Raw genomic sequence first — 25,699 nt, forward strand, 5'->3', positions numbered from 1 at the left:
TCCTGACCCTGTCTCGGCCCTGCGGCCACCTCCCAGACCTCCTGACACTGTCTCGGCCCTGTGGCCACCTACCAGGACTCCTGACCCAGTCCCTACCCTGAGGTGGTCTCCATGATCTCCTGGCCATCCGCCTGATCTGCTCTGGTCTTCTTGGTCCCCTGGCTGTCCGCCTGATCTGCTCTGGTCTCCTTGCCATCCACTTGATCTGCTCTGGTCTCCTTTGTCTCCTGGCCGTCTGCCTGATCTTTCACTTGCCCCTTCAAAAATCCACTTGTCGCGGACAAGCATTAATCTCGAGCCCTGTGAGCCATCAAAGAAATGAAGCAAAAGTGGTTACCTGTGTTGAGCTTGCTCCTCAGATGCTGAAAATAGTTACGTTGTCAGAGCCGCTGGTAATAACGTTAACATTAGATAATTGGTTCCAGTGTGTGTGAGCATGCACGCGTACAGCAGGGGGCTGACTGACTGGAAGTGAGAGTGTTAGAGATTTTTATGTTATTATGAGAATTGTAAAAATATTTTTGGTTCATTATTAAACTGTGGCAGGACAAATTAGACTGTGGTAGGCCGCTATTAATGGGAAACACTTCGGTCTATTGTTTGTCGGAAGCAGTGAAAAGGAGGCTTTACTATTGCTACTCAAATAGAGGCTGCTGGTGAGCATGCCAAGTAAATTTTTGGCAATTGTTCAGTCCCTGTACAAGTAGTACATGCAAAGCCCAAATCTGCTGCTGGACGCTACCGCCATTAGACCACCGCTGAAACAATCATCTGCAACAGGGTCTTCGCCAGCTGCATCGGCCCGTGCATGTTACTGCTGTGTATCTGTGAAACATCTTGCCTATGATCACAATTGTCCTACTGCATCTGCAAAGTGCAATAACTGCCAAAAGATTGGACATTTTTAGCGAGTGTGTTGCTCTGTGCAAAAGCTCATTATATGAAATTGACTTACCTGAGCTTCAAATCGTGGATATGCACGACTTGCTGTCTGATAAAATATGATGCACTGCTACTACTGTGCATCCGGAAAGTATTCACAGCGCTTCACTTTTTCCACATTTTGTTATGTTACAGCCTTATTCCAAAATGGATTAAATTCATTATTTTCCTCAAAATTCTACAAACAACACCCCATAATGACAAGGTGAAAGAAGTTTGTTTGAAATCTTTGCAAATTTATTAAAAATAAAAAATGAAGAAAAAAAATCACATGTACATAAGTATTCACAGCCTTTGCTCAATACTTTGTTGAAGCACCTTTGGCATCAATTACAGCCTCAAGTCTTTTTGAGTATGATGCTACAAGCTTGGCACACCTATTTTTGGGCAGTTTCTCCCATTCTTCTTTGCAGGACCTCTCAAGCTCCATCAGCTTGGATGGGGAGCGACAGTGCACAGCCATTTTCAGATCTCTCCAGAGATGTTCAATCGGGTTCAAGTCTGGGCTCTGGCTGGGCCACTCAAGGACATTCACAGAGTTGTCCCGTAGCCACTCCTTTGTTATCTTGGCTGTGTGCTTAGGGTCGTTGTCCTGTTGGAAGATGAACCTTCGCACCAGTCTGAGGTCCAGAGCACTCTGGAGCATGTTTTCATCAAGGATGTCTCTGTACATTGCTGCATTCATCTTTCCCTCGATCCTGACTAGTCTCCCAGTTCCTGCTGCTGAAAAACATCCCCACAGCATGATGCTGCCACCACCATGCTTCACTGTGGCGCTGGTATTGGCCAGGTGATGAGCGGTGCCTGATTTCCTCCAGACATGACGCTTGCCATTCAGGCCAAAGAGTTCAATCTTTGTTTCTCATAGTCCGAGAGTCCTTCAGGTGTCTTTTGGCAAACTCCAGGCAAGCTGTCATGTGCCTTTTACTGAGGAGTGGCTTCCATCTGGCCACTCTACCATACAGGCCTGATTGGTGGAGTGCTGCAGAGATGGTTGTTCTTCTGGAAGGTTCTCCTCTCTCCACAGAGAAATGCTGGAGCTCTGTCAGAGTGACCATCGGGTTCTTGGTCACCTCCCTGACTAAGGCCCTTCTCCCCCGATCGCTCAGTTTGGCCAGGCGGCCAGCTCTAGGAAGAGTCCTGGTGGTTCCAAACTTCTTCCATTTACGGATGATGGAGGCCACTGTGCTCATTGGGACCTTTAACGCAGCAGACATTTTTCTGTACCCTTCCACAGATCTGTGCCTCGATACAATCCTGTCTCGGAGGTCTATAGACAATTCCTTGGACTTCATGGCTTGGTTTGTGCTCTGACATGCACTGTTAACTGTGGGACCTTATATAGACAGGTGTGTGCCTTTCCAAATCGTGTCCAATCAACTGAATTTACCACAGGTGGACTCCAATCAAGTTGTAGAAACATCTCAAGGATGATCAGTGGAAACAGGATGCACCTGAGCTCAATTTTGAGTGTCATGGCAAAGGCTGTGAATACTTATGTACATGTGATTTATTTTTTTAATAAATTTGCAAAGATTTCAAACAAACTTCTTTCACGTTGTCATTATGGGGTATTGTTTGTAGAATTTTGAGGAAAATAATGAATTTAATCCATTTTGGAATAAGGCTGTGACATAACAAAATGTGGAAAAAGTGAAGCGCTGTGAATACTTTCTGGATGCACTGTATTATGACTACCACTGCTTCTGTACCTGTGGAGTTAACTGTAGATTCTTGGTCTTCTGTTTCCATCCTACTGAAATCTGTGTATGATACGCACTTCAGAAAATAGACTTTGCTACTGTCTCCTGTGAAATTGGTGATGTATTGCCGTGCTCCGATCCCCATGCTTGGCTGCTTACCTGTCACTGTCACCAAGGATGACATCACATGCACCACAATGATCTTCATAGTTGAATCCGGCACTGCTCTTCTCAGCATAGATCTGATAAAAGGTTTGCATCTGCGCTTTAAAGTCTGTTCTGTTCTGCCAGCACCAGCACGAAGTTGGCTCCTATAATGCACCTCTCGACTTCAACAACTTAAATTGCTCTGGGATTTGCACAAAGTAAACATTTCTACAGATGTTACTCCTGTCCACCAAAAACTCTGCCGCTTACCCCATCTGTCCAAAATGCTGTCAGTGCAGAAATCAACTGCCTCCTCGAATTAGGCATAATCGAGAGAATGGATGCCTCGCCATGGGTCTCCCAGATTGTTTTTGTGCAGAAAACGTTGTGTGGCATTCGTATGTGTGTAGATTTTTGAGAGCCCAACAAGGCTGTTAATATGGACAGCTAACCACTGCCGCACATTGATGAACTGTTGTCAGTTACGTGGGGCAACTGTTTTTTCTACAATTGATTTGGAGAATGCGTATTTCCAGCTTCCATTAAACGAAGAGAGAGTAAATCTAACTTGCTCTCATTACTTATTCATTTAGATTCTGCCAGGTACTGTATGGGCTGGCCTCGGCGCACTGCATTTCAGAAGATGCTGGTAACAGTTGTGCAGGGGCTGTGACTACCTTGATGATGTTATTCTCTTGGGTCGTACACAGATTGAACATGACTGCACGCTCAAAGACATTGTTCAGTGCATATACGAAGCAGGCCTACAACTAAACAAATCGAAATGTAACTTCAACAAAACAAGTATGGGAAAGCATATACACTGATGAGCCAAAACATTATGACTACTCACAGGTGAAGCGAATAACGTTGATCATCTCCTAACAAGGTCATATGACAAGGTCTGGGTAGATTTGATGGTAAGCGAACAATCAGTTTTCATATAAAAGGTCATATCCTTAATATAGCAAGAAGTTAATAAAATTGAGAAGAGGTTCTGAGATTACAGGAAACACCTCTTTCAGTAGTTTAGTTGGTATAGGATATAGCATCATGTTGTTGGTTTTGATGCTTTTACAATTTTATTAGCTCAACCTACAACAGGGAAGTACTGAAGTTGTGCATTGGGAATACTTTGGGGTTTCTGAGGTGTTGTTGCAGAAGGTTGCATAATTCCAGTTTTCTTTCTGATGGCCTCAAATAAATGTAAGAATTACTACTGTGCTACAAGAGAATATTTTGATATGAGCTACAGTCTTATGAGCATGAGTGTGATCATTGTACCACAGTGTGGGTAGGGCTTTTCTCTTTAACTCTTCAGTCAAAAAGTGGGAAACACTATCTAGAGTGCTAGAGAAGACTGTATCTATATTTTCTTTGGCTATATCAAGTTCTTTTGAATGTTTTGGCATACTTAGTATGTGAGACAGGTCAGGAAGATTATTAGTGAATCTTTAGTGGTCGAAATAATAGTTCTACCAAAACAATAACATGTTGATTGAGTAACTTGAGCAGCAAGAGTGAAAGACAACAGAGATTTTTATTTATACTGGACAATGTCACAGTAAGCCCAATCACTTCAAAAGAATAAAACTTGTATCCTGACCACTGATTAATACCAAAAACTTCACTGTAAATTGTAGCAGCACCTCCTCCTTGACCCTTCAGGTGAGGGTCATGTTTATAACAATAAGCTGGGGGACGAGACTCGAACTAATACATTCATCTGATTTGAGCCAGGTTTCTGTTAAACAGAGGGCATCCAGACTATGATCTGTAATAATTTCATTTACAATTAGTGCTTTAGAAGAAAGAGATCTAATGTTTAGTAGCCCAAACTTTATTTGATGTTTATCTTACCTTTTTTGTCATTTTCTAGTTTGACCTCAATAAAAAAAATGTCTGAATGACTTGAGGGTTCTTTGTTTGGTTGTTCAGGAAACAGACACAGTCTCTATATGATATCTAGGTGATACAAACTCTATGTGTTCTAGTTTATGTGACGTCTCAGTGCAGCTAGCAGATGGTTGGTTAAGCCACTATGTCTGCTTCCTGACCTGGGCTCCAGTGAGTCAAACACTTAAACTATTAAGACTGTGAGCCAATTTAATAGAGAGGAGAACAGCACCTTCTCTGCAGAGATGGAGTCCATCTTTCTTTGGCAGATCAGGTTTACCCCAAAAACTTGATCCAATTGTCTATAAATCCTATGCTATTCTCCGGACACCACTCAGATATCCAGCCATTCAGTAAGACTAAATCTAGTCACCGCGACAAGCAGGGAGGGGGCCAGACCATGTTACAGTGTCTTACATCATTTTTGTACGTTCACACACCTCTTTCATATTATATATAATGATCTCTGACTGGCAAAGCCAGACATCATCATCGACGTGAATAACAATCATAGAAAATCTACGTCTGGCATTAGCCAGCACTTTTAAATTTGATCTGATGTCAGGCGCTCTAACTCCCAGCAAACATTTAATAATGGTGGCTGGAGTGTCTATTCCCATGTTTCTTAAAACAGAATCACCTATAACCAGGGTGCATTTTTATAACCAATAGCATTTTCAGTGGGTGCATTACTGAGTGGGGAGAACCTGTTAGAAACTCTAACCCTTTTCCACCGACATGGTTCGGGGGCAGGTTCCTGGCTGGTACGAATTCTCAAACTGTTCAGCGCGTTTCCACTGCAGAAAAGGCCATTCCGAGGTGGAAACACTGGTTCTGCAACAGCACCTAAAGCTTGCTGGTGTCTACATAGGAACCAATTACGTCAGGGGGCAGAGGGTGGGATAATGTTTCGTCACAAAGTAAAGTTTTCCAAACAAGGAGTATTTCTTCACTCTATAACACCAGCACTCTACTTACGATATGGTCTTCTATTGAGATCCAAGATAAACTAGAGAGATCACAAAGGGGAAAAAGAGAGTTTACGAGGAGAAACACAGCCGGCTTTAGTTTGGGCTTCACCCAAAAATTTAAATTCTCATTATTCACTTAGCTTGATACCATCCCAGATGTGCATGACTGATTTTCTTCAGCAGAACACAAATTAAGATTTTTAGAAGAAGACGGTGCTCTGCCAGGTCCTTAAAATGGAAGTACATGGGTGCCAGCACTTTGACGAAAAGAAAACTCCAAAAGTCATATTTAGGCAGCAGAAAAAAGTAATCTACATGACTCCAGCCTATCAATGAGTGTCTTCTGAAGCAAATCGGTATGTTAGTGTAAAAAATACATCGATAATTAAAACGTTATTAACTTTTAAAAAGTGCTTCTGCCAGCAGCTGATACGAAGCATGACGTAAGCACGTCGGCGAGTTCACGCGAGAATACTGAAGCGGCGCTTATTTACAACAGAAGAACGCACGTCATGCGAGAGTTCGGCCATTTCAAACGGCATCAGAGCCCTGGATGGAAGGGCCGATTTAAAGTTAAAAACATTTTAATTATCAACTTGTTTCTTACATAAACCTATCAGTTTGCTTCAGGAGACATTCATTGATCGACTGGAGTCGCATGGATTACTTTTATTCTATTCTGCCTAAATGTGACTTTTGGACCATCAAAGTGCTGACACCTGTGTTCTTCCATTATAAGGGTCTGACAGAGCTCTATCTTCTAAGAAGATAGACACATCATACACATCTGGGATGGCATCAGGGTAAGTGAATAATGAGAGTATTTTAATTTTTGGGTGAACTGTTACTTTAAAAGAGAGAACAGTGACCATAAGAAAGACCTAAGCAAAAGTGGCAGTGGAGGGAGCAACAATGTTTGGACTCTGTGCTCAGACATAGACCAGTCAGCTAACTAACCGGGGCATTGAATACAGTTAGTCACGCTCGAGATAAACACAGAATCGCCGGTGTCCTCTCTCTGCAGCTGATCTCAGAAAGTTATTATATTTGCCAACTTTGTTAGCTTTTCTAACACTCTTCTCATCTTATTTTGTGCATTGTTTTGTTCAGTAAGGGGACTACTTAGTTAGTAAGATCTGCTTAGTAAACTGGTGGGATTCTCAATCAAGACATAAACATAACATATGCTATAGGAAAAATCCGTCATGTAAAATTACCATGTAGCTAGATAACCTGTTACGTCACCTTTCGGTTCTAAAGTCAGTGAAAATGTGTGGCTGGTTTGCAATGGGCTTGAGATTGCTCCAGCTGTAAACCAGCACAGGCTCGGCATGAGAACCATTGCCAATTTGGTGGAAAAAGGCTATAGCAAGAACATGAGAATGGTGTCGCATTGCCCTGTGATTATGCCACAGAGACTTCACCCAGTTGCCCTGCTGCTGGGGCTCTACATCCAGAACAGAGGTGTGTGTGTTGCTCGCTGTTCCTGCCGCATCTTATACGATATCTAGTGGCTTCTCTTTCTCACTGACCTCCATCAACATTCGTTTCATGTCTCTAACTCATTAATTTTCTCCATCAGCCTAACTAATTCCTTACATTTATCACATGTAAATCCCTCACTGCTGACGGATGAAGCTATAGTAAACGTGGCATGCAGTGTAAGTTGCGATAACGTGTGTTGGTGCTATGACTTACTGCAGTTGTTTGTTGTAAAGGTGTTGTAGTTCTTGAGCAGTGGGGTTTGTGATCGATTAATAGACTAAAATAGATTAAAGACTAAAATTCTGAGAATAGAAAAACAGGAAATGCTAAGCAGGCTACAAACACTAACTTGAGCAATGCGCCAGCAGCAACAGGAAGCAGCATCACAGAGGAACAGAAAGCATCCACGTAAAATTTCCGCCAGTGCCTTCAGTCCAGCTATGAGGTCATCAGCTGGAAGCCACCCATCACAGATGTTTCGCCCCATTTATACCGGAACATCCCCTGGTGGTGGGGCAGTGGAGGAACAATATATTGACTTATATGTTTTATCTATGCTTTACTCGTCTGCCACATTAATACAATACATTTAAATCTGAATATTTGAATTATTATACATATTATATGCCCTACATTTTATATTTAATTATTTGGGTGGGTGGGTTCTCTTCTCTTTGATAAATAAATAGGCATTTTATTAATTTGATTAAAAAATTTAATTGGAAGCCAACAGCCCTAGTATAAATATATGGAACTTGCACAGCAAAAATAACAAATACATACAGTATATCCCTCTTAAAATAAGTTTTGTCAATTTACTGTGTTCATTGTAGGGCTGATGGACATGAAAGAAGAAAGTCGAGATCTAAATGAAATGGAGGAGAAACTTCAGAGTCAGAAACATCATGATTTCACAACTGGAGAAATGTTTTTGAATGGCTCAAAGACAGAAGAGAATTTCTCACCTAAAAAGCCTCAAAGAAGAGCAGCCCAAGATCCTTTCACCTGCTCTCAGTGTGGAAAATGTTTCACAAATAAAAGAGATCTTAATATACACACGAGAGTTCACTCTGGAGAGAAGCCCTATACATGCCATCTGTGTGGAAAGGGTTTTGCTTGTAAAGAAAGTCTTAATGTGCACATAAGAATTCATACTGGAGAGAAACCTTTCTCATGCCATCAGTGTGGAAAGAGTTTCACGCGTAAAGATTATCTTGATTTACACACAAAAATTCATACTGGAGAGAGGCCTTACACATGCCATCAATGTGGAAAAAGTTTCATACAAAAAGGAAACCTTTATAACCACACAAGGATTCACACCGGAGAGAAGCCTTACACATGTCATCTGTGTGGAAAAGGTTTCATAGATAAAAGAAACCTTAATAACCACACAAGGATTCATACTGGAGAGAGGCCATACACATGCCATCAGTGTGGAAAAGGTTTCATATATAAAATAAACCTTAATAACCACACAAGGATTCATACTGGAGAGAAGCCTTACACATGCCATCAGTGTGGAAAAGGTTTTATAGATAAAAGAAACCTTAATTACCACACAAGGATTCATACTGGAGAGAAGCCTTACACATGCCATCAGTGTGAAAAGAGTTTCACACGTAAAGATTATCTTGATGTACACACAAAAATTCACACTGGAGAGAGGCCTTACACGTGCCATCAGTGTGGAAAATTTTTCATATATAAAAGAAACCTTTATAACCACACAAGGATTCATACTGGAGAGACACCTTACACATGTCATCTGTGTGGAAAAGGTTTCATAGATAAAAGTAAACTTAATGTGCACATGAATGTTCACACTGGAGAGAGACCTTTCACATGCCACCAGTGTGGAAAGAGTTTCAAACGTAAAGATAATCTTGATGTACACACAAGAATTCACACTGAAGAAAAGCCTTATTCATGTCATCACTGTGGAAAGAGTTTTGCTTATAAAGAAAGTCTTAATGTGCACATAAGAATTCACACTGGAGAGAAACCTTTCTCTTGCCATCAGTGTGGAAAAGGTTTCAGAGATAAAAGAAACCTTAATAACCACATAAGGATTCATACTGGAGAGAGGCCTTACACTTGCCATCAGTGTGGAAAAGGTTTCACAAATCAAGGACAGCTTAATGTACACATAAGGATTCATACTGGAGAGAAACCTTTCTCTTGCCATCAGTGTGGAAAGAGTTTGACACGTAAAGAGAATCTTGATGTACACACAAGAATTCATACTGGAGAGAGGCCTTACACATGCCATCAGTGTGGAAAAGGTTTCATAGATAAAAGAAAACTTAATAACCACATAAGGATTCATACTGGAGAGAAGCCTTACATGTGCCATTTGTGTGGAAAAGGTTTCATTGGGAAAAGAAACCTTAATAACCACACAAGGATTCATACTGGAGAGACGCCTTAAGGCCCCAGCACACATACTCAACTCAACTCAGTTTTATTTATATAGCACATTGAGAAACAACAGAGTTGACCAAAGTGCTTCACAATTTAGAAATTTAAAAATAGTAAATTAACAAACACCATCAACACACATACACAGTACATTTTAAAGTGTTGTAAACTCTAATAAAAAGCTGCATATACAAGATGAGATCAATGTCAGAGCAGGTATCTCCAATACTCAGAATTCCCCCAATTCAAATGCCAGTGTAAAAAGATGTGTTTTCAGCTGAGACTTAAAAATCTGTATAGACGAACAAATATAAAGGGGAAGATTATTCCATAATTTAGGAGCAGCTACAGAGAATGCTTGATGACCCTTTGACTTTTGCTTGGACTGAGGGTCAGCCTGCAACATTTGGTTTGTAGATCTCAGTGGCCTAGAGGAAGTATAAAGGCTTAGGAGATCTGCAATGTAATGTGAAGACAAATTGTGTAGTGCTTTAAAAACAAATAATACAATCTTAAACTCAATCCTGTACAGAACCGGCAGCCAGTGAAGAGATAATAACACAGGGGTAATACACTCCCATTTTTTAATGCCGGTCAGTAGCCTGGCTGCAGCATTGTGTATAAGCTGCAGGCGGGACATTTGCCGCTGACAGAGTCCTGCGTAAAGAGAGTTACAATAGTCCAGCCTAGAAGTAATAAAAGCATGAACTACTATCTCAAAATCTTTGAAACTAAGTACAGGTTTTAGCCTAGAAATCATTCTAAGCTGATAAAATCTGCCTTGTACAACATAATTTATTTTTTTTTATCAAAGCTAAGGGTTGAATCAGTTATAACACCTAGATTTCTTGGACTGTTTTTCACAGTTATCACTAAGGGAGCAAGAGTACTGGTTATCTTCTCTGTATAGTTTGGTGGACCAAATATAATAAACTCTGACTTTCATTAAATTGTAGAAAATTAGATAACCAACTTTTAATATTATCCAAACAGTCCATAAGGGACTTCAGAGACTGATTATTCCCAAATTTCAAAGGTAGATATCACTGTGTGTCATCCGCATACATGTGATAAGAAATGGCATGATGGCGGTAAATAGACCCTAGAGGGCGCATATATAATGAAAACAGAATAGGACCCAAAATAGAACCTTGAGGGAGGCCATATTTTAAGGTAACCAAAGAGGAGGAATAGTTTCTAATGTTCAAAGGAGAATGTTCTATCATGCAGATAAGAAACAAACCATTTTATTGTGGTCCCTCGAATGCCGACATCACACTCCAAACGGTCTAAAAGAATTGAGTGATCAACAGTGTTGAATGCTGTGCTGAGATCTAACATGATTAAAATTACAGACAGCCCAGAGTCAACAGCTACTAACAAATAATTTACAACTTTTAACAGAGCTGTCTCTGTGCTGTGACCGACTCTAAATCCTAATTGAAATTTATCCAGGATATCATTCTCTAATAAAAAAGGGGTAATTTGAGATAAAACAACCTTCTCTAAAATTTTAGATTGGGCAAAAATGATAAAAATAAAAAAATAAAAAACACTGTAGGGTCAAGACCATTTTTTTATTTATTATTAAAGGATGAACCACTGCATGTTTAAGACAGGGCAGGATGATACCATTAGTTAAGGAGCCATTTACAATGGATTGTATACTAGGATCTATGGTGACAAACAGGTCTTTAAAAAGTTGAGGAGGAATAGGATCTAAAGGAGTGGACGTCAGTTTCATATGATTGACCATGTCCTTTCAGATTGGAATAGAGACAGGTTCAAAACAGACGAATAAACAAGAACTTGGAATGGGAATCACCAATCCAATACTAGAAGGTGTAATATGTGGTCTAAGATCAATCATGTTCACAGAAAAGTTTAAAAATTCTTCACAAACATTTGGGTGAGGTAGCCGGGATTAGAACCTTGTTTATGATACTAAAAAAAAAATTATTAATGAATTTTTATTAATGAAATCTGAGAAATATTTTGTCCTTGCAGCTTTGACCACATGCTGGTATTTACTGAGAGAATCTCTTAACATTTCATAGGAGATCTGTAACTTGTCTCTCTTCCACCTGCATTCTGCTTTCCTACAGACATGCCTAAGAGCACACATCTCATTGTTAAACCATGGCTGAGGTTGAGATTTGGGACGTTTTAGTCTGAGAGGAGAAACATAATTCATAATGTCCAGACATACAGAATTAAAAAGGACAGTCAGCTCCTCTGTGCCTAGGGAGGGTTTAAGGGCCTCAATAATAGTGAAAAATGGTTATGCTACATAAGCCTTCACCAAAAAGATTTGCTGTAGACTCATCAACAGGTCAAAAATGACAATCAGCAAGTCCACTTTTAGATGTAAGAGCAGGAAGTTTAACATTGAAAAAGACAAGTTTATGGTCAGATAGATAATTGTCCTCTGTAAACACATTACAAATGGATTAACCCAAGGATAAAATCAGGTCAAAAGTGTGACCATGCGTATGTGTAGCATCACAGACTGACTGTATTAAATTAAAAGAATCAATAAGTTTAGAGAACTGTCTTACCAGTGGTTTAGATGGACAATAAACCCACTAGGGTTTGGGACAGTGGTGATAGTACAATTTACCTTATTTTGGTGTCTGATGAAAAGAGAGGACTGATAGAATATGGTGTCAGTGATCATTATATTATATTCTGTACAAGGAAATGTTTTAAACAAAAATGTAGTAGTCATAAAACAGTAAGGAGTAGACTGCTTACAAATATTCAAAGATCACCTAAATAAAGTTAAATGGGAAAATATACAAAACACCTAATCAGTTGATGATGCTTGGGTAAATTTTAAATATTTATTTCTTTATGTAGTAAACAAAGTTGCCCTGCACCAACAGGTGAGAGTTAAGCAAAGATCCAGTCCTTGGATGAATCAGAAGATAATAGAAATAATAAAAAGTAGAAGTAAGGCCTTATCCATTTATAGGAGAACTAAGAATTTAGCAGATTATGATAAATTTAAAGCACTTAGAAATTGAGTACTTTAAAGTATAAGGGAAGCAAAGAGTATCTTTATCGCTGAACAGTTAAAAGTGAACAAGGGGGATCCAAAATCAGTGTGGTGGGTGCTGAATAAGCTCAAACTTGATGGTAAATCGAAACCTGGTTCATCAAAAATGGGCTTAGATTTTGATGGAGAGATAGAATTTGTAAGTAAAAGTAAAGTTGCAAACAAATTAAACTTATTTTTCTCATCTATTGCTAATAGCTTAGTAGAAAGTTTGCCTCCAAGTAAAGCAAGTTATGGGATTGATTTTGTTAAGATACCAGATTCTTTCTCTTTCATTAAAGTTACAGTAGAAGAGATTCATATAATGTTAAAATAATTACAAGTGTCTAAAGCAACTGGTCCAGATTGTTTTCCAGTTAGGTTTTTAAGAGATGTTGCAGATATCATTGCACCAACTATTACATGTATTGTTAATCTATCACTTGAAACGGTAGAGTACCATCTGATATGAAGATAGCAAAAATTATTCCAATATATAAGAAAGGGAATAGATATGATCCTGGGGATTACCATGCGGTCTCCATCCTTAGTGTGGCTTCAAATATTTTAGAAAAGGTTGTGCATAAACAGATGTATGAATTTGTATGCAAAAATAGATTGATTTATGATTTGCAGTCAAGTTTTAGGAAGTCTTATTCCACAGATACTTGTTTACTATAGTTAACAGATCATATAAGGAAACTGATGATGGAAAATTGTGTGGTATGTTTCTTTTGGACCTTTAAAAAGCCTTTGATACAGTAAATCACTCAATACTTTTACATAAATTAAGTGTGATGGGTTTTTTGAATACAGTGATTGCATGGTTGTCTTCTTATCTCACTGGGAGGGCTCAAAGGGTAGAAGTTGGAGGGATCCTTTCAGAGATGACATTTGTAAATAATGGAGTTCCCCAGGGAAGTGTACTCGGTCCTCTTTTGTTTTTGTTATATATAAATTATATGCAAGCTGCTTGTGATTGTAACTTGTTTTTATATGCTGATGATTCTGCACTATTGGTTTCAGGTAAGGATGCTTGTAAAATACAGGAGAAATTAGGTGAGGAACTCTGTAAGGTAAGAGATTGGCTCTCAGAAAATAAACTTATACTACATCTTGGCAAAATGGAATCAGTACTATTTAACTCTAAATATAAATTACACAGGGCTGCCGAGTTAGCTGTCAAGGTTGGCGACTGTAATTTTAAATAGATCATCAGTCAATTTTCTTGGTTGCGTTCTTGACAATAGCCTAAGTGATGCAAGTATGGCCTTGAAAGTTCTTGGCAAGATTAATGCCAGGACCAAATTTCTTGCTAGACATGTTGGATTTCTGGATAGAGATTGCTTAAGATTACTTGCATCATGTTTAGTGCAATGTTATTTTGACTATGCTTGTAATTCGTGGATGTCTGAATTGTCTCGGATGTGGATGGGAAGGTTACAATTATCTCAGTTAGATTAGTTTTAGGGATTCAGTGTTTTACTTGTGTGGATGAAACCCATTTTAGACATCTTGGTTGATTGCCAATTGAATGTAGAGCAGTTCACCTTAAACTTAATATGGTACATAGAATTATCAACAAAAGAGCTCCTGCTTATTTTAGTAGTTATTTTTCACAGATTAGTGAAAAACATTGTTAAAATAACAGGCAGAGTATTATGGATCTTACTTTGTCATTTTAAAACCATGTATGGCCAGAGGTCTTTTGAATACTCATGAGCACAGAAGTGGAATAAGTTACCTATGCATACCAAGTGTATAACAAATATGGTTGGTTTTAGTCTGAAAGTTAAAATACTTTTTTTTTTTTTAGATAATTGTATTTTTTAAGAATGAGTATATGTGGGACCTGGGTATCTCGGCGAGTAAAGACGCTGACTACCACCCCTGGAGTCATGAGTTCGAATCCAGGGCATGCTGAGTGACTCCAGCCAGGTCTCCTAAGCAACGAAATTGGCCCGGTTGCTAGGGAGGGTAGAGTCACATGGGGTAACCTCCTCATGGTCACCATAATGTGGTTCTTGCTTTCGGTGGGGCATGTGGTGTGTTGTGCGTGGATGCAACGGAGAATTCACGCGCTATGTCTCCATGGTAACATGCTCAACAAGTCACATGATAAGATGCGCAGATTGACAGTCTCAGATGCGGAGGCAACTGAGGTTTGTCCTCCGCCACCCAGGTTGAGGCGAGTCACTACACCACCACGAGGACTTAGAGCGCATTGGGAAATGGGCATTCCAAATTGGGGAGAAAAGGGGAGAAAAAATAAATAAATAAAATAATGAGTATATGTATAATTGTGATATTGTATTGTACGTGTGGACATTGTATGTGAAGTAATACTATCACTGCCAGTGTACCTGTCACCAGGAATGTCATCTATATTATGTAATATCAAGGACCACAATGGAAATAAGTTTTTAACTTTATTGTGTTATCCTTGACAATTTGAGTTGTGATTCATTTAACTTTTTATTGTCAAATAAATCAAATCAAAATTCAAAACATACATGGAAATTAAAATCCCCAATGATCAGAAGAATATCAGTGGTGGGAACAATGAAGAAAATAAAATCTGACAAGTCCTGTATAAAGTCCTTATCGTGTTTATACTTACGGAGAAGTTCTTCTTCGTTCAGCGGTAAAAAGAAATTAGAAACAGCTGAGCAAACAGTCATTGTTTTGGAAGGTGTTATTGTATATGAACCCAGCTGAGCGGTGATGTGCTCAACAGCAGGGTTGGCTGGAAAGATGAGGAGCTCAGTTTTCACACAGTTTTCTGTATATAGAGAAGAGAAGTGGTCCAAGCACTGAACCCTGAGGTACCCCAGTAAATAGCTGATGTGACATGGACACCTCACCTCTCCAGGCTACATTGAAAGACCTATCTGAGAGATAGGACTTAAACCAGCCAAGCACAGTTTCTGATGCCCAGATTAGAGAGGGTGATTGATTGTGTGTGTGACTTCTCTGGTCAAACTTATTGCTCTTGTGTATTTCACCTGGTGCTGTAATAAACTTTAAAAACATTAAAAGTCTTCTCTTGAGTATTTATTTATTTGGGTAATTTCCCTGACAGCTGGAGAGCTGAGCAAAATGCTCAAGGGGTGACGGGTGACGCATTTTTGTTTTTTGTTCATGCACTGTTCTCAGCCATCTCGGAGTGGTTCACGTGCATTGTGAAGGCAAAGTGCTGCAGGAGCACCAGTTTGTGCAATTCCAAACATTTTATACCACTTAAAGTTATTTCATAAATCTGAAAATGCGACACAGTATCACAGAAATATCGGTGGTGACAGTGTTTCAATAGATTTACAGTGAGGAACATTATAAACTGTCAAATAGAGTTTGACACTGCAGTGCACTATCATTGTTCTGTCAACATAATATTAATTTTTGGTTCCCTGAACATTCTTGGAATGTTAGTTTTTGGTTCCCAGAACTTTCCCAGAACAGAGATTATAATTTTCTCTCTTGGTTTGCCAAGAAAGTTTTCTTTATGGAAATAGAACATTCCCTGCAGGTTTGGAGAATGTTCCCCTAACGTCTTAGTAATGTTCTCCTATCTTCTTGCAGTATATACTGATATCCTTTCTGAAACTCTGCATGTCAGTAAATCTACAATCCATGTCTTGTTCTGACTCATTGTTTAGTTAATTAATCATTGAAATAAGTTAAACACATCATCGCACATGATATGGAGTGATGGTTAAATTAATATCCATCAATCCATCTTTTTTTATCCGCTTATATTGTCACGGGGGTGCCTATCCCATCTACTTCAGACCGAATTAAGGCAGGAAAACACCCTGAACAGCTGGATTAAATAAAATAAATAATATGGAAGATGTAATTCATGCATTAATGTGTAAGAGTTTTTTAAAACATTTATTTTTCATCTAGCATTTTACCATACTGAAAACTGAGCCTTGATTTTTGCGTTTTCTCGGCTACTTCAACACTAGACAATAATATACAGACTTCGAGGTAAATTATTCCAAATAACTTCAACACAGTCTAGGTTTTTTTAAATCAGAAATATATTGGCAGACATTAAAAATGGAATAAACATTTAATTAACCTTAAAAGGCTAACATCTGATTCATTTCTTAACACTGTGTACAGTTTAGCGGAAACATCTGCTTCTTATCATTTGTAGTAAATAATCAAAAGAACTTCTTGATAACACTCCTACAACATGTTCTTTTCGATTAAATGAGTCAAATTTTTATCAATTCAGTTTTATCTTGATAAAATTTATCCACAGTTTTCCTGAGCAACCACTGGGCGGCGCCATGATGATTCAAATTGCCTGTTTGTATTTCTGGTCTCGAGACGCCAAGTAAAAACTGCCAAAATGAGCGATCCAGAGAAGAACAACAACCATTTAAGTGTACTTGGTGTAAAAATGAATTTCAGGCTCAACTTGTGCAGTTGTTGGCTGTAATAACAACTCAGAATAAATTATATAAATGTAACTAATTTCGGACAATCACTTCATGTCATCTACGCACTCAGGTGAGGCACATGTCTATAAAAAACGATCATCTCGACTCTGTGGAGTATCAACATGTTTTTTTGACCATTTTTACAAATGTTATACCTTAAACATTAAATTACCCGCTAAGAATATATGCCGATGCAAGTGAAAACATTGGAGACCAGAAATTGAAAACAGTCAAACCTTGGAACACTTCCACGTTCAGGAAAAAGGTGGATATAGAGGAATAAAGTGAGTGCGGATCAAACACGCGTGCATGTATCAGGTGCAGCGTCGTGTAACGTAAGGCATGTTTATTATGTTTGCTTTTCACATCTCTTTATTATAATGCATTCAAATCCCATACACTGTGATCTTCTACATTTATTTAAATGATGTACTGCACTTATTTCAATCATTGTTGTATCAACCTCACTGAAACTTTTATAAAAAATAATAATCAAATGACTTTTTGGGGATTTTAACAAAGCAAACCTCACACGTGAACTGCCCAAATACAAACAGCACATTTCATGCCCCACCAGAGACAGAATTATTTGAAAAACTCAGTGGCAAAGCCATCAGGCCCCGGAGCCTTGCCTGTAGGTAAGGCCTTAATAACCTCGCCAAGCTCCTCCAAGGTTATCTGAGAATTTTTTTGTTCAGTCGTCAGTTTAGGGAGATCTAATGGTTCCACAAAGTTTCTAATATCTTCATCAGTAGACGAAGATGTGGAACTATAGAGATCAAGATAGAATTCTTTAAAAGCATTATTAATATCAATGGCCGAGGTAAATATTTCACCACCAGCAGATTTCACTGAGGGAATGGTAGAAAAAGACTCTCTCTGCTTTATATATCTAGCCAAACGTTTTCCTGCTTTGTCCACCGACTCAAAGTATGACTGTCTTGCCCTGAATAGCCAAAACTCCACTTTCCGCGACAAAATAGTATTATATCTGTATTTCAATCAGGTCAATTCTCTGAGGCCATCAGATGACAAATGGTGCTTCAGCTCTGCCTCTGCATTTTTAATATTTCCTTCCAAGTCCACAAGTTCTCGTGCTTCGGATTTTTTGGTGAATGAGGCATACTGTATGATCCGACCCCTGTAGGGCTTTACTGGTTGTTTAGATCAGTGTTACTATCAGAAATAATTAATAATTATTCTAATAATTAATAATTATTTCTGTAGTTATTAATCAATATTTAAATTAATCAATTGAATCTAACTCATTAAAACCTCATATGGGGTTCAAATAAATGTAGTGTGCTACGTTTAGGAGCAAGTTTGGTTATTAGTAATGATTAATAATTATCAAAGATAATTATCAATTATTAAAATCAATAGAACATTGATGAGAATCAATGTTAGCTTTTTTAATCCTTTAAATCAACAATTATCAAAGATAATCGTTAATTGTTAACATCGATGAAACATTCATTAAAATTAACACTAGCTTATTGATCATTCAAATTCAATCATCAAAGATAATTATCAATTATCAAAAATCAATAGAATATTAATAAGGATTAACATTGACGGGGCACCACCCTGGAGTTAGGGACTAATAACCAAATAGTAAAACAGTCTCAATATTAGATTGTTTTCTTAGGAAAATCGACATCCGAAGAATATCGATTTTCGGGAAAAAACAAAACAATGAATGAAGGTTTGAATCCGAGCACTGACATCCGGTCAGCATGACACAGGCGTATGCAAAACCAACCCAAAACACTTCTCTTTGTAATATAAACAAAGTTTATTTATGCAGTAATATCAATTAATAATTAATACAATGCAGTCAATAAATTTCCGACTTACAACTACAAACTAAACAGTGATATGATTAGATATGGAAATAAAAATAATCCTATAACACATAAGCTGTGTGTGTGACAGTGTGTGTGTGTGTGTGTGTGTGTGTGTGGTTAGTACAAGAGAGAGAGAGAGAGAAGTGACAGCCCTAAAGCTGATTCCGCGATCGTGGGAGAGAAAGCAGCTGTTTAGTTCATCGCTCAGAGATGCGGTGGACGGCTCGTAAACAGTCCCACGTTATTTGACTCTTTAATGGATGAACTCAGTTGCTGTCTCACCTGCGATGGCGAAATTGCACAACAATCCAATTTGGTTGGACAACAATACAGCAAAACAAATTTGTGATAGTTAATACCCTGAGTATTAATAATGAGCGGACATGGCGGTCCGTAAACTGTACAAGCAAAAACCTTGAAACACAGGAATAACACGCTATAATATTCTATCTCTGCCCAGACGTAAACCTCTTACTTGTATCGCATGAGGACACAGGTAGAATGTGTTTTCCTTCGTCCTTTAACTTTGACCCGGTTCCTTGAGGCTCGGATGATGACGGGAGGCCGTTTCCTCGCTCTGTCGGCGGGCGGTACGGCTGTTGATTCTCGGCGGGCTGGCGGAGAACTCAGAAATGTCGACTTGATTGAAGATGGAAGAGAAATCTTTAATCTCTTCACTTCTGTAGGCAAACAGATGAAGATGCGAATTGCTCGGCGGTCTCCTTCGGATCCGTTAGAGTGTTTGGTTGAACACAGAGTAATCTCAACTCGTCCAGCGAGATGGAGATTGTATGGCTACAGTTTCAAGTCGGACATTACTTCCTTGTGCCACGAGGTTGCACCGGAGAGCAGCAAAAAAAACTACGTCTATATTCGGTGAACAAAGTCGCTGGAAGCGAATTCTGGACGCATTTCAGAATTATTTCAACTCCTGATGATGTCATGTTTGAGGGACGTTCTGTTGTGTGCCTCATCCAATAGGAGTTGAGAGCTCGATCCTTTAGTGAGCAAGGCTTCATGGATCTGTAGTCTGTTTTGGACTTCCTTTGTTTGATTTTGGCGCGATTTTTATCAGTAAAATTTACGACTTAGAAGGTGGGGGCTTGAGTTATGTTTTTACGACTGTGTTAGGCCTGCCTTTGTCTTCTATCTGAATACATGAGGCCCAACACCCCTAAGAACCGCCTTAAGTGCCTCCCAAGCCACGCCCACAGAAGATACTGAGGACAAGTTGGTCTCCATATAAACATTGATTTCAGTCTTTAACATTTGTTGGAAATCAGGATTTTGCAAAAGGGACACATTAAGGCGCCAACTATATGATTTCTTTTTCTCTGTATATGGCAACACCTCTAAACTCACCAGGGCATGATCTGAGACTAAGATATTTCCAATTGAGCAATCAACAACAGATGAAATGAGGGATTTGGATATATAAAAAAATCTATTCTAGAATAAATCTTATGGACTGATGAAAAAAAATTATAGTCCCTACTAGATGGGTTCAGAAGTCTCCAAATATCCGTAAGACCAAGATTTTTACACATCCTGTGAAGTATCAATGTTGTTCTAGGGGGTTTACACACTTTTGCTTCACTGTGATCAAGGACTGAGTCCATCAAAAGATTAAAGTCTCCTCCCAATATTATATCATGAGGGGTGCCAGCGGTTTGCAACATCCCTTCAAGATCTATAAAAAAGTCCTGATCATCAGCGTTAGGTGCGTAAATATTAGCCAAAATCAACCTTTGCCCTTGAATTTCAGCTAGCGCAATAATGACTCTCCCTAATTTATCTTTAGTCTGTTTGAGACATTTGAATTGTAGATGTTTATTATTTGCCTCACAAATTACATAACAGAAAATACTTTGTAAAATAAACCCAGCCAATAGGAAGAATGAACACAAAGAATGTGTAGATTCATTCACAGAACTGTCTCAAAGGTGTGATCTTCCACAAAACAAATTCCAGCTGATATAAAACGTTCAGATATGTGCAGTGAGCTGGCTGTTATGAGTTCAACGGATGACGTAATCATTCCAATGTCCCATAAAAAAAACTCAACAAAACAAACTACAGCCAGCAGGAGGAATAAGCACGAAGAACGAACAGATTAATCCACAGCTGTTCCAAAGGAGTGTTATTCAATAGAACAAGCTCCAGCCGCTAGGTGGAACCAATACAAAAAGAAACAAAACCGGGATCCCGGTTCCCTGGATGGTCGAGTCAATTCACTCGCAGGCCGCATAAACGTATATACCATGACTTACACAATCCGTCAACTTTATAAAAGACATCCTTTGTGTGAGCATGTAGATATTTTGCAGTCATCCATAGTGTGCACTCTCAAACTGGCCAGGAACTTCAATGCAAAAGTAATCTTTCGTCAATGCAAAAGTTTCTTTAAGTAAAAGTGTTATGCACAAAACAAGCTCCAGCCGCACGGCGGAGCCAACGCAAAAAGAAACCAAAATGTCGCCCAGCTTCCTCAAGAGTAAGTACAGCGAGTCAACCCACTCACATGAGAAACACCCAATGGTTTACTCACCCATTGATTCAATAAAAGACATTGCCTGATTGGGACATATAAATACTTTGCGACCATCCTTCGTTTCTATTCTCAGTTTGGCCGGAAACATCAGAGCAAAAGTGATCTTTCGCCGATGTAATAGTTTCTTACATTCCTTGAACCGATTGCGTTTCTCTCTTGTCGAGTTCACAAAGTCCAGGAACAAGAAAATATTATGGTTCTTCCAAGAAAGCTACCCTTTGCTCCTCGCGTGGCGCAACACAAGATCTTTATCGGATGATCTCAGAAATCTGGCCAGAATCGATCAGGGCCTGTCTCCCTCAGCAAATCTGTGAGCTGGGACTCTGTGAGCTCGCTCGATTTCCAGCTTGTGGCCTGTTATATCGAGCAGACTCGGGAAAAACACGTCTAGGAATTTCACCATATCTCTGCCCTCCTCATGCTCAGGAATTCCAATAATTCAAACGTTATTCCTGCGGCTTCTATTCTCAAGATCTTCAAGCTTTTCAAGGAGATGTTCCAAATCAACTTTGGTCGTGGGTGGATTAGCGGTTAATTCTCTCTCTGAAGATTCCAAAAAATCGATTCGTCTCTCAACATCAGTCACTCTTGTAACTAGCTCAGAGAATTTTGTTTCCATCGCCGTAATCGATCGACATATTACAACGAGATCCTCCAAGTCAGCAAGAATCTTCGTCAACATCACCGACATGTTGGACAACTGACGCTGGATCTCCTCTCCCGCCACGCCATCCAAATCAAGTCCCCGGTCTGTAGGCCTGTCAGGGCTTTCATCCTGAACACGTAAGTGTCTTTTAATGTCTCCAGAGCCTGAGGATTTTGACTTCTTTGCCATATTTTGCATCAAAGAGCAAATGTATAACTGGGTGTATCAAAATTCACCAGATTATAACATGAAAATAATTAAACAATTTAGCAAAGTGTGCAGAGCTCGTCGCTCACACGTCTGCCCCTTGCATAGCATCACTTGACCTCCCCCATTTGACCACTTCATTGAATTAACCCCTAGTGAGGGGAAAAAGTATTGCTTGGTAATGGTTGATATGTTTTCAAAGTGGGTTGAGGCTTTTCCAGCTGCAAAGCAGATGCAGGGGCAGTTGCAAAAGCACTCATGAGGGAAATTGTACCACACTAGGGTATTCTGGGAAAAATCAGTAGTGATAATGGAACCCAATTTGTGAAAAGTGCCTTGACAACTATTGGTGGATACCTGGGAAATGATATGAGAAAGCACTGTGCATATCACCCCTCCAGTGGGGGGCGGTAGTGAGAGAGAATTGAACACTCAAAAACAAACTGGCAAAGTGCTGTGCTGAGACAGGGCTTAATTGGACAAAAGCTCTGCCTCTGGTTTTGATGCACATGAGAGCATGAATGCACAAAAGAAGCAACCTCAACCCCTAAATACTGGAATTGGGCCAAAACCCAGGCAAGTGCTAGGTACAGACCAGTGTGAGGATGAAATGTTATGTTATTGTGCAAACCTGTCCGCTGTGCTTTTTAATAATAATAGAGAGGTAAAGGAGGGGTTACCCAGAGGAGCTGAAGGACAGCTACACAACCTGAAACCCAGTGACTGGTTGGTGGTAAAGGAATACAGGAGAAAGAGATGGAAATCTCCTCGTTGGCAAGGACCATAACAGGTGCTTCTGACAACAGCAACAGCAGTGAAGGTCGCAGAGAGGACCACCTGTGTACATGCCAGCCATTGTAAGAGAGCAACAGCATTAGCAGAAGGACAACAAGAAAGTGTGCATTGATCCCTGGTGGAAACCTAGAGGGCTCGAATCACTTCTCTGTGGCGGAAATCCGGGGAGCGGGGGGAGCGCTCTTACAGTGAGCACTATGTCCTGGTCCCGGTGAAGAAAACAACACCGCCCTGAGAATTTAAGAGGAAGGCCCAAAGCAGAAAGCAGGTGACAGTGGAACCAACAAGGAAGCCGTGGAACCCATACGAATGGTTGGGGTGTGGCCTGTCCTGTGGTACAGTGATTTTGATGCTGGTCGCATTGGTAATTGTACTGCCCATATTGTTGTCTCATGATCAGTATCAACAAACATACATGGAAGCATGGAACTTCAAATGAAGATGTCACATTTGCAGCAGGTGGGAGAAGCTTGCTGTACTTACATACCTGAAAATGGTGCAGATGGACATGAGATTCAACAAGGAATTGAAAATATGACAAGAATTAGATATGAACTGGAAAAAAGAGAAGTTTCAGTTGGTGACTGGTTTAATATTTTTGCAGGATGGCAGCAAACATAAATGAGAATTTTGTTACCTGTATTAACAGTTTTGACACTGCTTGCATTTCTTACATGTTGTTTAATTCCTCTGGTTAGAGGATGTATCAGTAAAATGATTAGTTCTTCAATGGTTCAATACATACAACTTAAATCAAATGCCAGTATACCTGATTATGATCCTTCATTATCCTGACATGAACCCAGTTCCAGAATGGGTCCCACCCTATCATGATTATAATGATGAACTTGTGTAGTAATGTGATTTAATTTTCTCTCTTTCCTTAAAAAGCTTGCTCAACCTATGTTAGCTCAAAAACAGCACTTTGCAATATGTTTTATGATCATATTTCTATTCCTCTGAATTATATATAATCAATTGTAATTTTGTTTAGTGAGTGTTTCACGCTCAAATGAGGGGGTGTTATGGGAATTTATGCTCATTCCACGTATGTCTTATAATTTTACTGTTTATTCTACTTCTTACTCATTTTGCTTTTTACATTCTGTGTGTGTGTTGAAAAAGATGCTGTTCCGATTCTAGTGTGGGTGTTAAGATACAGGGCAATGTTAACAACTTGAGACAATTAACAGCCGAAACTCTCAGAGATGAAAGCAGGAGCAGCTGTGTGGTGGAGTTTGCAAAGGTGGGGGCTGCACTCCACAGATACTGATAAATAACAAATGTAATAGAAGGTTCGGGGTTCACTGACCAAGAGGATGCTTTGGCATTCCAAATGGTGACTGAAACAATTTCTTGCAAGAAATTAAACTTACAGAAAGACAGTCCTCTGATTCGGAGTCATTTATTTAAGAATTTCCACGACATCCTCTTTTGCCAATTTCACTGTTTTCCCCTTATCAATCTATTTAAGCAAGTACAGACAGTGGCTGTAAATGCCATTTGAAAGTCATTTATTTTAAAATAAAGTGTATAAGGGGAGTGTTATATCACTGAAAGTAAATGTAATATTCTCGTTGTGATCGGGAGACTCACTAAACGTTGGGCAGTGCAGAGAATGGGGGCAGACAGGTGCACGCATGCCTTTACCAGTCTGGAATGCATGGTTGGTGGCTTTTCCCAGCGGCTCGGCAACTTACTCTCCAGCTGAAAGCGAGGGCCATGGCGGCGACTCATTTACCCATTTACGGGACCTGAAGACGGCACTCTAAATCTGTGCTTAGGATTTAAAGACAGCAGTGATGAGGTACCATTACGTGACACATCAAGTGCGTTTCTTCCCACTGCCAGCGATGTAGTTAAGTTCAGTCACAATACTCATACTACATACACTCAGTATGCTGTTAGATTATATACTGTTTTATCATACACCAGGGTGCTAATAGCAATAAGTTTAAATACCATCTGCTGTACCATTCCTTAATATTTAATTCTTTCTTATTTTTTTTTATTTATTTTTTTGCACAGAATTTCATTAAATATATTTATTAATTTGTGAAGTGTTTATTAAAAAAAGAAAAGAAAAAAAAGATGTTCTTTTTTGTACTTCTGAAGTAGTGCTGGTAAACTAGTCAATAAGTTTAAAGCATTTTTAAACTTTATGCTTTTGAATAAATAGACCTGTTTATTTGCACAATTCAAACTTGCTTAGTTATTGATATTAAGTGTGTTTGGATAGGTGTACTTGTAGGTAGGGGGGCCCTTTTTTGAAAATCTGCTTAGCTACCCAAAATGCTAGGGCTGGCCCTGATTGCAAGAGTAAAGAACTTTCCTTATTTAAGAAATGTTAATTGCACTGATATTAAAATTACGATATAGTTCAATTGTAATATTTATTTTAATGTGTTAAGTTTATCACTTTAATTAGGCTAGATTCGTTAAACTTGCTATAGTTTGTTTTCTATTTTACATCGAGTGCACCTGTGTGAAGACATATTTTTCATATTTGGCTGTTTACTATTAAGATTTCTTATTCATTTAGATTCTTTTGTATTTTGCAAATACACACCATAACTAAATGGGTTGTGTGGGTAAATATG

The 25,699-nt window shown here is 39.1% G+C and overlaps 2 protein-coding genes and 1 long non-coding RNA gene across 8 annotated transcripts in view; 2 read left to right on the forward strand and 1 right to left on the reverse strand.

Annotated features, from left to right (window-relative positions):
* Positions 1 to 25,699, forward strand: part of LOC127419881 (gastrula zinc finger protein XlCGF7.1-like) — a 380,158-nt gene that overhangs the window by 257,516 nt on the left and 96,943 nt on the right. Inside the window, exon 1 of one of the 3 annotated variants that reach the window (XM_051661692.1) lies at positions 9,541 to 13,661. The exons of 1 other annotated variant lie outside the window; for it this stretch is intronic. The gene's annotated coding sequence lies outside the window, so the exon portion shown is untranslated. Of the gene's footprint in view, positions 1 to 9,540; positions 13,662 to 25,699 lie in introns of those variants that run through there. One more of the 3 variants, XM_051661695.1, reaches the window with a different exon arrangement.
* The window catches only part of LOC127419866 (zinc finger protein 260-like), a 100,866-nt gene that overhangs the window by 4,426 nt on the left and 70,741 nt on the right, over positions 1 to 25,699 (forward strand). The gene's annotated exons all lie outside the window — the stretch shown is intronic.
* LOC127419889 (uncharacterized) overlaps positions 1 to 25,699 on the reverse strand; it is a 172,910-nt gene that overhangs the window by 2,253 nt on the left and 144,958 nt on the right. The gene's annotated exons all lie outside the window — the stretch shown is intronic.

This window comes from Myxocyprinus asiaticus, chromosome 29 (genome assembly GCF_019703515.2).
Source record: "Myxocyprinus asiaticus isolate MX2 ecotype Aquarium Trade chromosome 29, UBuf_Myxa_2, whole genome shotgun sequence".
NCBI classification, from domain to species: domain Eukaryota; kingdom Metazoa; phylum Chordata; class Actinopteri; order Cypriniformes; family Catostomidae; genus Myxocyprinus; species Myxocyprinus asiaticus.